Source organism: Camellia sinensis, chromosome 15 (genome assembly GCF_055761805.1).
Source record: "Camellia sinensis isolate YWXY chromosome 15, ASM5576180v1, whole genome shotgun sequence".
In the NCBI taxonomy this organism is placed as follows: Eukaryota; Viridiplantae; Streptophyta; class Magnoliopsida; order Ericales; family Theaceae; genus Camellia; species Camellia sinensis.
The window spans coordinates 126,000,639-126,012,759 of record NC_138975.1 but is presented as its reverse complement, the minus strand read 5'-3'; the positions used below and the strand labels follow the sequence as shown (position 1 = coordinate 126,012,759).

Genomic DNA, 12,121 nt, shown 5'->3' with positions numbered 1-12,121 from the left:
AGTGGTTTGATTTGTAAAGTTTTGTAGATTTGATGTCCTAAATGAGTTTGATTTTAGTGGTTTCATACATCGTCACAAGAAATTGCACTTTTGGCGACTACTTTTGGCGACGATGTCAATTTTTCATAGCCAAAAGTATATTTTTGGTGACACAGTGATAAATTTCGTTGGTAAGAGTAGACATTTACCGACACAATTTACTTTCGTCGCTAACAAAGTATAACATTCACTAAGTGCCAAAATTATTGATTGGCGTCAAAAATTCAAAAATTTTAGCTACGAGACTTATTTTTTAGCAACACAATGAGCGTTGCTATTAGTGTTCTTACTTTTGGCGATGATAAGTTGGCGTGGACAAAGAGTTAAACATTTGACGATAACACTATTCGTCAATAAAAGTTTTGCCAGTGAAACAAAGTGATTTAGTGATTTGTATTTTTATTATAACTTTTTAAAGAGTTTTAAATATTATAATTATTGTATTGTAAAATTAAAGTGATCACCGAATTAGATCACAAAATGAATTCATCAAACCTAAACACACTCTTAAGTTGAGATCACTAACTGGAGATAATCTAAACTTTTTCAAAGAATGTTGTTAGATTATCAATTTCAATATATTTGGTTTTATTTTTTTAAATTTGTTTCAAATTTTTTTTTTTAAAAAAAAATGGTAAAAAAAAAAATTACTTTTTATTTTTGTATAATTTTATCTTTTATGAGGTCATAAATAATTTTTAAAAATTTTAAAATATATTTTTTTATTTTTATTTTTCTCAAATTAGTCTTAGTTTGTTCCAAAAAAAACAAAATATCTTAAAATGGTTTTTATTGTTTTTGTTTTTTAGGTGATCTGCCTGTAGAAATTGTTGAGGCGGTGAAATGTTACCTCACAAAATTCCCTCGTTTTTTCCAGGATTGGTAATGAACCCCTTCATCACTCTTGCACAGCCTTCTCTCACAATTCGTTGTTCTCTCCCCTCACAATCGCACACCCGCATAGATGTTTGTTGATCGTCGGGTTTCCTCCGTTTGCTACTGCTATGCGAGACCAGGTGAAGATTCGACTAAAAAAAACTTATAGTTCTCTATTTATCTCTTGCTCAAATCGATTCTCTCGTATGTTTTTGGATCTATGTTTTTTTTTTTTTATTAATCTGGTTTTCTTCGATCTGTCTTTGATATCCATGTGATTTTGCTGTTCGAAATGCGATTGTCGATAAGTTATATGAAGTGATTTAATTACTGATGCGAAATCGAAATAAGTTTTATAGGTATTTGATTGAATTAGGTTGAGAATAAAATCTGTATATCAATGCCCTCATTTTGTATTTTGATCTGATGTACTCTGTAAGAGAACATTTCCTGAAATGTCTCTGTCCCTTGCTTTGTGATCATTTTAAAAGCATTTCTAAATATATTATTTAGTACTTCTTCTTTTGAAAATCCATGATTTTTATATTTTAGTTTAGAAAACAAAATCAGAAACATGCATCTGGGTGTTAACAGAAAATTATAGGCAATTTAAAAACAAATAAATAAAGTGAAGAGACAAGAGAGGGGCATTTTTATAAGTAAAATTTCCCTCTGTGATTTGGTTGGTGTAGAATCAGTTTCACCAGAATGAGGGGCAATTCATTCAAATTCACTATAAGCATCCACTCATTTAAAACTAGTGACCTCAGATTTATTTTTCGCGTGATGTATAAACAATCATTGCTAGATCCATAATGTTATAATAATCATTTTTCTGGTTTGTATTGATATTAAATGCAACGTATAACCCCCTCTGGCCCATAATTTTCTACCTTATAAGACTAGTTATTTCATTTCACCTTTCTATCAGATAGCCTAATTAATGTCGTCACAGCTTGAATGCTCGTCACTATTATTTCATGCCATGGGTTATTGCAAAAATGAGAAATCTTCATCGACTTACTTTTCTACAAGGGTGCCAATCTTTGTAGGACAGAAAAATATTTGTTATCACAATCATGTGTTGTCATGCAAGCCAGGTTCATCCGATATTTGTTTTCGTTGTATTTGTTGTTCTTATGATTTTCTTGTTACCATTCTCTGCATATGAAAATTTGCAAAGTACCAACTAACTAAATGTTCGATGATAACTTTGATAATTGCATACTTATCCCCAACCTTCAAAAATTAAAATAATGAGTTACCTGGGCTGAGGTAGGGTGAGTTAGGCCCTGTTAGAATTTCCCATCTTTACCTTCACCTACTCCACTATCTTTACCTTCACCTACTCCACTACACACTCCACTTCACCTACCTCCACTTCACCTAACCCACTATCACCTCCACTACACCTACTACCACATTTTCTTCTATATATAGATTGTATAGGAATTGTAATTCAATAATCTTGTAATCAATCAATCAATATACATCAATTTTAACTTGGTATCAGAGCAAGGTTAAGCACTTAGTATTTTTCGCTTCACCGGCGGGCGGCAACCTCGCTTTGGCCGCCCGGCGGACCTCAACCTAGTCCACTAAAATTTTCTACACATACCTTCACTCTTCTCTGTCCTAAAGTCTGATCTTTCATTCCGATCCGATCCGACCAGCCCCATCTAGACCTTGGCCAGACCACCCTTGAAGACACTGCTTGGAGCCTTTGGCCTATGAATCCCTCTCAGGCTGGTACATCCAATTCCACCCTTCCTCCTGCTGGTTCTGTGGGGTTACATATGAGGTCTACCTCACGAGTTGCAAATGACAACATAGCAAACGTACTTGCCATGGCCGAAACCGTACGGGAGGTGCTTCCCCACATCCCAGGTGAATTAATTTTCCAGGATTTGCAGCGTACAAATTCTGTTACTGTTACCGTGAATAATCTGCTCCCAAGACCAGGCTTCCCACTCTATGAAGCCCGTGCTGCATTTAGCCATCTTGAAGTCCGCCACTATGATCTTCTTCCAAAGAAAGGTTGGGAGGTAGATCTTGATGCAGTTGAAGCTCTAGCAAATGAAAATACTGTCGCTATGGCTATTATTAATCCTGGCAATCCTTGTGGGAATGTCTTTACATATCAACATTTAAAGAAAGTTGCTGAGACTGCAAGAAAGCTTGGAAGATGGTTCTCTTCCAATCCCATATGATATTCTTAAGCTGAGGAAGCTCAGATTCAAGAGTGAGGGATGCGGCATAAATCTGAGGAATGCCAGCACCGAATTGGTACTCTGCTCACAGTTCTATTGTCGCTTTCACGAAGACGTATTGGGAAAACAAGTGTGAGTGGATCTGACACTCACTCTCCATTCCATTAATCAACCCTTCTCACAGCTCATATTTTATTAATCTATTAACATATTCTCCACCCACATGCCTTCTCTCTATCATCTTTTCACTTTCCAACCCACTTTGCATCCACCGCCACTTTCCCCACTTTCTATATTTTATATATATATATATCTCTTTTTTTTTTTATTATATATTAAACAAAAAAAAAAAATAAAAAAATAAAAAAAATCATCTCTCCTCTGTTTGATTTCACACTCCATTATTTTTATTTATTTTCTCCAACCCACTTTCCTTATTTCCCCCATCTTTCATTTTTGATTTCAAATATATTTTTATTATTTTTCTTTCCCATTATTTTTAATCTCTTTCCAATTCCATTCATCCCATATAGCTTTGCACACCAACCATATTTTATTCATCTCCGGGATCAACCCCGATCACACTTTTACACCAAAAAAAAAAAAAAAAAAAAAACAGAAACAAACCAAACAACCACATCCACAGGCGGAATTTTTCTCTACTCTGCCGCCGGTCTTTTCTTCTTGCCTCCGTCTTGGGTGGTCCTTGCAGGTGCTGCCTCCGTATTTTCCACGCCGCCGAGCACGTTCACTCCCCCATACTCCTCCACTGCAGCATATGGCGGTCCTCCGAATCGAAACATCACGGTGGCCTTCCGCTTCAGCTCCTTGTTTTCTGCCCTTAGCCCGCTAATCTCTGCTCGCGCATCCTTATACATGCGTTGGAGCAGAGCCAGCTGGGAGTTTAAATGCTGCACCTCATTTGTCCTACTCTGCAGCCGGTTCGACAAGTTTGTGACCGCCGTCATGCTTTCCACACATGCCTTCAGAGTATACTGATTGGTCTCCACATCCGACTGCCCTGCCATTCTTTGCTCCACCGACCGCATCGGAAAGTTCAACGGGGCAAACTCCGGGGCGCTTGGTTGAGGTTCCAGTGCCACCGCACCAGTTCTCTCTCTTGTTGACTCGTTGAGGTCGGGAAAGAGGGTGAGCAGTCCACGGGAAGACGAGGACGAGGCCATTTTCTGGGCAACTGAGTGTTACAGACTCTCTCTCTCAGCACAACGAAGTTTTTTTCAGAGGTTTTTCGCAGCTTTTCTCTGCCTCAGCCTCAGCCTCCGTCTTATAGCCGAGGCAGCCACGCGCATCGCGCGCCTCTTGCCACCAGCCGACAAACAGGCACGCAAGCCAAGGCGCCCACGTGCCTCGCCATCATGTCCGGTACACCTTTCGATAAAATGGGCACGCCTTTTAATGGCACGCCTTTTGAAAAATTGGGCACACCTTTTGAGGATGCGACTTTACAAGGGTCCAGCAAGACTCCATAAACTGTCACAACATTGTCTGCTACACCGGTCCGACATGACCCTATAAACTGTCCCGACATTGATTCCGGTTAGCTCCTTTATGGGTCCGACAAGACTCTGTAAACTGTCCCGACATTGATTCCGGTTAGCTCCTTTATGGGTCCGACAAGACTCTGTAAACTGTCCCGACATTAATTTCGGTTAGCTCCTTTATGGGTCCGACAAGACTCTATAAACTGTCCCGACATAGATTCCGGTTAGTTTTTACAAATGGTCCGACATGACCCCATAAACTGTCTTCTACAACGGTCCGACATGACCCCATAAACTGTCTTCTACAAACGGTCCGACATGACCCCATAAACTGTCTTCTACAACGGTCCGACATGACCCCATAAACTGTCTTCTACAACGGTCCGACATGACCCCATAAACTGTCTTCTACATCGGTCTGACACCACCATACAGTGTCCTCTACAACGTTATGACACCCCATACAGTGTCTTCACCAACGGTCTGACACGACCATACAGTGTCTCCTATCCTTTTTTATTTTTATGTATTTTCTTGTTTTGTTACTCTCTCCAAACTCAAGTTGGTTAGTTTCTCTCCTCCTTGAGTTTGCGGGGGGCTGTTAGAATTTCCCATCTTTACCTTCACCTACCCCACTATCTTTACCTTCACCTACTCCACTACACACTCCACTTCACCTACCTCCACTTCACCTAACCCACTATCACCTCCACTACACCTACTACCACATTTTCTTCTATATATAGATTGTATAGGAATTGTAATTCAATAATCTTGTAATCAATCAATCAATATACATCAATTTTAACTGGCCCCATTCAGATATAATCCTTCTATCTTTCCATAATTTTTCTCTCATTCACTATAGACTATAGTCTTTGTTTCAAAGTCTAATGCACTCATCACAACATGTTCATACACGCAGTTTTATTGTTCTAGTTTTTTTTGCTTTTTTTTTTTGACTAGTTTCCCCCCCCAAAGAGTAGCCTTTTCCAAGGCTGCACATTGTTTTGGCCTCCATTATTGGGCACTCCCTTTCTGTTACTCACAATATGCAGAGCCCTTCCCTTTGCTAACTGACTGTCAATAACCATAAGGTCCATAACAGAAAAAATGTCAATATGTTAATACTTCATCACAGTGATTTTAGCCTTATTGAAGTCGATGAAAATGCACAATATCTTCCATTCCCTTATGGTCTTACTGCAATTCAACTAAAAACATGTTACTGATGCATAAAAGTAATCCCATTGTGCCACATCACCATAGTAAATCTAATAGAGCATCTATCGTAACCCAAACAATAGTTGTAGGCCTCCTTGATCTTCTTGGTGAACTCCACCACCACTATTTGCATGCCTTCATTGCCATTCCCAAACACCCACTCTCAATGTCTTGATGTCAGTCATGGGGACAAGTCCCCTATCTTCCGATTTGATCTTTGCTGTGTCACTGACAATGAATAACAAATTGATTTTGTATTCATTGCATTAGTTTCAAAAGATTAGAACAAACTACTTGTAATTGCAACTTTCTTTGTTGGGGTTTTTAATAAAGATGGTGAGGTGGGTGGTGTGATCGAGAGGCAATGCAAAGGTTGAGTTGGGAGGTTTGGACAATGCAGAGGGAGAATCATCATAACAATGATCATGTCATTTCAAAACCCTGCATTGTCACTGTCAACTAATCCATAAAACTTCTAGAGTCTTTTTCCTCAATTCTACCCCCATTTCCTTGTTTGTATTCATTCATCACAACCAAACCCAATCATCATGGGTTTTCTACATTCTTTCAACTAGAGGAAGAAACACATAAATCTCATGAAGGTATATTTAGTTGACTTGTGATTGTCAAAAGTATCCTGTTATGGAACATCAATTATATGTGAAAGCTTTAATATACCTAAGTGACCCATATGACATTATGTTCTTACTTTCTCTTTGTTATGAAGGTAATGCTTCGGTACTACATTGAACGGCAATGCTTATTGAAGTATACCCGTCAAATTATCATGCATATGTGGAAGTCCATTATGCAGCTGGTTTAATTCCATTTCACACTTGTGCTCTCTCTCCCTCTATATATATATATATATATAAATGTATACATGCTTATATTTATGAACTCCTTTTATATTTAAATTCAGGGTATTCCGTTTATTCACTTTGATAGAGGTTTGGGATATACATTTGCCATGTGCATCGTATAGTATTTTGAACTGTATGCAAGAACTGTGATCTTATGAAAACAAATCAGTTATTAGTACTCATCTCCCATTCCAATGTCAATTCATGAAAGTACTATCATTTATAACCTAAGATTAAATGCAATCTATAATCTATGATTATCATATGATAGGATTATATATAGTTGGAAGTGTGTTCTGAATTCTGATATCTTTGACAATGAGGTAGATATGTAGTGTTTACAGTGTGCGTATTTTTTTTTTTCGATTTGGCAATAACTGATGAGCATTGGCATTTATTGCTCATACCCTTACATTATGCTTTCCTTATCCAGCATCTTGGTAATTCAAATTTGTTGCTATTTATACGAAAGTGTATGTTTTAAGTACTTAAGATGAGGTCCATACCTGATGCATCCTACCACAATTATGGAAGTGTCAAGGCTTATTTGATGCTAGGCCCATGAGAGGATGATGTGGCATTTGATGAACTTAGTCTTTAGTCTTGTTAAGATTTGTTTTCTGCAAAAGTACTGCTGAACTTTAAACACTGTAAAGTTCTCAGGTTTTAGGAATATAATTGTATTTTATGCTTTAGACCTCTTTCCCACTTTCTTCTTTACCTCTCTGATTTTCGTCAATCCTTTCTTTTGTTCGTCTCACCTTCTCTTTCTACTCTTCTTCTACCTCTCTTTTTAAACACTTTTTTTCATCTTGAAATACTTTAAATTATTATTTCCTCTCTCTCCGTTGCCAGCCGTGGAACATGAGATGGAGAAACTTGCTTTGATTTTACAATTTTACTGGATGCTCCTTAAGCTCCTGGATTCCGCCCATTGGTGCCTTTAGGGAAATATCCTATTTTGCTATTGGTTCCTGATACGCTGGCTTAACCATCAAAGGACAGGGATGACTTCTGATTTGATTTCTACACCATTACATCTTGTTTAAATCTATAAGCAATAGTGTGACCACTTGAGGGAAGCTTTACTTCCGTTGTGGTTTCTAAATGCAGTGAAATTTCCCTTCAAAAACCTTTTGAAGCTTCTTAATATTTTATGGGTGATGCTGGATTGCCTTGAACATTCTTATGAAAGTTTGACTGCCAAGCCATTATGTTTGGATGGTTGATCAAGCTGCTTGAACTGCGCTCATAGTACAGGTGCAGAACAAGACATGCACACCATATCCCCACCTAGACTATTTCCATTCTTTTAAAATGTCATATTGGCGTGTTCATGTTGCGTTAGTGTATCTGTGTTGTGTTGGCTCTGAGTGTCCATGTCTGCATTACTTGGTAGATGATAGTGCGCACCTGTAACTTAGGACTTGAATGTTCTGTCTAAGTTCAATGACTGTTGGTAAAGTTTGAATGTGCTAGATTTCGGACTTTCACTAGTTTGTCTAATCTAATGCATTGCTGCTTTGATTCCTGAATAAACATTTATTTTGATGCAGTGCATCCAGGAGACACAAAGATGTATCACAACCTTAGTCGCTAGTTTTGGTAGAAGGATATGAAGAGGGATGTTGTAGTGTTTGTATCGAAGTGCCTTACTTGTCAACAAGTGAAGGCCGAATATCAGAGGCCAAACATCAGAGGCCAACAGGTTTGTTGAGACCCTTACCTATAGCCGAGTGGAAGTGGGAGCATGTCACGATGAATTTTGTTCTGGGTCTTCCTAGAACTCAATGGGGGCAGTGATGCCATTTGGGTGGTAGTTGACCGGTTGACCAAATCAACGCACTTTATGCCTATACGTGTGAGTGATACAGTAGATTTCCTTACAGACTTGTATATTCGAGACGTAGTGAAGTTGCACGGGGTCTCAGTAATGATCGCATCGGATAGAGATCCGCGTTTTACTACTTGGTTATGATAGAGCTTGTAGAGTGCCTTGGGTACTAGACTGACTTTTAGCACAGCATATCATCCTCAGACTGACAGGGCAGTCATAGCGTACCATTCAGATTTTGGAGGTTATGCTTCGGGGTTGTGTTTTCAATTTTAAGGGTTCGTGGGATAGGCACTAGCCCTTGGTAGAGTTTGCCTATAATAATAGTTTCCAATCGAGCATTAACATGGCACCATTTGAGGCCTTGTATAGCCGACCGTGTAGGTCCCCTGTGTATTGGGCCGAGGTGGGTAATGCACCTATGTTGGGCCTGGAGTTGGTCTAGGAAACGATAGAGAAGGTTGCGCTTATCCGTAAGAGGTTGATTACAGCCCAAATTCGTCCGAAAAGTTACGCCGACCGTAGGAGGAGACCCTTGTCTTTTGAGGTGGGAGATCATGTGTTCTTGAAAATATCACCTAGGAGGGGTTTGATGAGGTTTGGAAAGAGTGAGAAGTTGTCCCTTCAATTCATTAGGCCTTTTGAGATCCTTAAGTGGGTTAGAGAGGTTGCTTATCGTTTCGCATTGCCGCCATAACTTTTCGAAGTCCATGATGTATTTCATATTAGCATGCTTCGGAAATATGAGTCAGATCCATCGCATGTATTGGATTAGACTGACTTAGAGGTAGACGAGGATGTCTCGTATGAAGAGAGACCCGTGAGAGTCTTAGATACCTGGGATCAAGTCTTGCGAGGCAAGACAATTCCTTTAGTAAAAGTATTATAGAAACATCACAGGGTCGAGGAAGCGACTTGAGAGCATGAATTGGAAATCCAAGAGAAATATCCAGACTTGTTTGTGGATGTTTGAACATGTATTAAGATTTTGACTATGTTAATGGAATGTGATAACATTGTATATGTTATGGGAGTTTGAAATCATGAGTTCAATATAAGCATTGTATATGTTTTAAGAATATGAAATATTGTGTATGTGGTATCACTTTTGGGAGCATTGTATATGCCGTATAAATTTCAAAAAAGGAACTTGGATTTTGATTAAACATTGCACATGATTTGAGAAAGTATGAATTGTATATTCAGTATTGAGACATAGTTTAACCTGTTGCTGGAAATCGATGACCGGTGAATAGGTCATGATGATGGAATTGAATGATTATCGTTGTCGTAATTAGTTTTAACTGTGTTTTAAAACTTAATTTGAAATTTCGGGGACGAAATTCTTTAAAGGGGAAAGGTTATAGTGATTCCGATTTTGACTCGACACTTGTGGTAATCAGGACTCGGGTTTTATGGTTTCTGTGTGTTGTTAATTGTCTTTGCTCTTTATTCCTCCTTAAATTTGGTCATTTGGTCATTTTGAGTATGTTTGGAATAGGTTGGTTGCTTAGTTTTCAAACTTTGTGTTGCCCAGATTTTTGGTCCTCCGTTCAAGCGGCCCTTTCTGCGCTCAAGCAGGGTTTGCAAACTCTTAGTACTTTGCTCGTCTGCAAAAGTACCGGAGGGGTATTTTTCAAGCTCGAGCGGTGTTTCCTACGCCTGAGCAGGTGGGCGCTCCAGCGGTCTTTCTTACGCTCGAGCAGTTTGTCTATTGTCTGCAAAAGTACTGAATGTGTGTATTCTGCGCTCGAGCGGGCCTCTTCTTGCGCTCGAGCGGAACAATTTATTGTGTCTAACGCTCGAGCATCAACTTTTCTGCTTGCGCGGACTGTGTGTATATCAGATCGCGAAAATGACTTTTTACATTACTTTTTCAGATCTTTTCTTCTAAAAACCTTAAAGTGAGACTTTCTCTCTCTAAAATACTTTCTCTCTACTTGTTTCCCTTGATCCGTTGATCTCTCCACCCTAGTGTCTTTGGAAAAATGGTAGAACATCTTGGGAGCTTCACTTTGAACCGATTGAAATTTGGTTTTGGCGTCGTTAGTGTTTTGTACTTGCTCCATTGGTCTTCTAAACTTGAGGTAGGGACTCTCTGAACGTTAATATGGGTTTTAACTTGTTTATAGGTTGTTGTATGAAAATTGTGAGATTTTGGGGATGTTTTGAGCAAACATAGGGTTTGGGTCAAATTTTGAAAAGAGAGGTTTCTATGTGAGTGTTGTATAAATGGTTATGGGGTTTGGATATGAGGTTATCATGTGTCAAAATGGTTGATTGTGGCCTTTGAATTGATATTTGGAAAATGAGGGGTGTTGCCTTAAAATATCTTGGATAATTATTTTGTACAAATAATAAAATTGGTATAGGGAATGTGAAATTGAGGGGATGTATACATGAATAGTGTTGTTGGGTTTGTTTAATCACTTACCTATGGAAATTTGATGAATTATCTGTTACAAAGATTGTATATCTATTTAAAGATAACTGTTTTGGGCTATCGGTAGAAGATTGTCATGATTATTGTAGGCATTTTATGTGGATTAGACAAATTGAAACTAATCCTTTAACCATTATCATTGAATATGATTATGAATGATATATATATTGTATATGTATGATATTTGGGAGGAGAAAGGAGATGTACTCCATGTTTTGAGGAGAAGAAAGGGGATGGACTCTATTGAACTAAGTTGGCCTGTGTGTCTAGGGTGAAAGTCCCGAAAACTATTTGTGTACATGGATGCTGATTCCCGCAGACAAAATTTTCGTAAAATGGCAAATAGAAGTGAATGTATTGTGTGATGATTTTTAATTTGTTGGAAACCTGTGAGGTGTATCCTCTGTTGGGTGGATTAAATGCAGTGGATGTATTTTTTGAACCAAAAATGAATGGAATGGAATGTAAGTTTGGCATACCATGGTTTAGAGAAAGTTATAAAGACTATGTTGTAGGACAATGCAACTATGCTTCATACTTATATCTTGTTGATCCTCATATACTGTGTTAGATTGTTTCTACTGGGTTTTGGCTCACCCTACTTAGAAAATTATTTTCAGGTACCGGTAACATGCTTCCTCCAAGGACGTAACTTGGGAGGACCTAGGAGCTGAATGCTCTATTTTGTTGTTTTGTACTTAAATGTTTATTCTAGCCGAGAGCTTATATGTACAGAGCTTATGACTCTCTTTTGCTGTAACCAAGAAATGACTTGGAAAGATGTAAAGCCCGTAGGGCATTTATTTTGTTGTTCATTTATTGGTATTACATACTATAGATTCATGATGTACATTTATGAATGTATATTGCATGTATTATCTTTTGTACTACAAACTCTGATGAATGAAATCATATCGTTCTGTTATTACTCCTTTAATGAGTTAGATTTGTGGAATTATTTTGCAGGCGTTACAGAAAAGGTACTTGAATCGGCGATTGTCTATCTCTCCAAACGCCGCCACCAAAGACCACCAATCCTCTCTTCGACTTGTCGCCAAGTTCATCTCCTTCCTCAATCGCTCCCCCTGTCTCATCCCCAAATGCCTCTCTAAAACCCCCAACCTCAACCC

The 12,121-nt window shown here is 38.5% G+C and overlaps 1 long non-coding RNA gene across 2 annotated transcripts; it reads left to right on the top strand.

Moving 5' to 3' along the window:
• The first annotated feature begins 833 nt into the window (after window positions 1-833).
• Window positions 834-11,916, top strand: LOC145812757 (uncharacterized). 2 transcript variants are annotated; one of them, XR_014356267.1, is made up of 2 exons: window positions 834-1,055; window positions 11,612-11,916. It is a non-coding gene; the product is annotated as an uncharacterized LOC145812757 (long non-coding RNA). The 2 variants fall into 2 exon arrangements; XR_014356268.1 differs by lacking the exon at window positions 11,612-11,916 and adding an exon at window positions 6,579-6,896 and having other exon boundaries at window positions 851-1,055.
• Window positions 11,917-12,121: the final 205 nt, after the last annotated feature.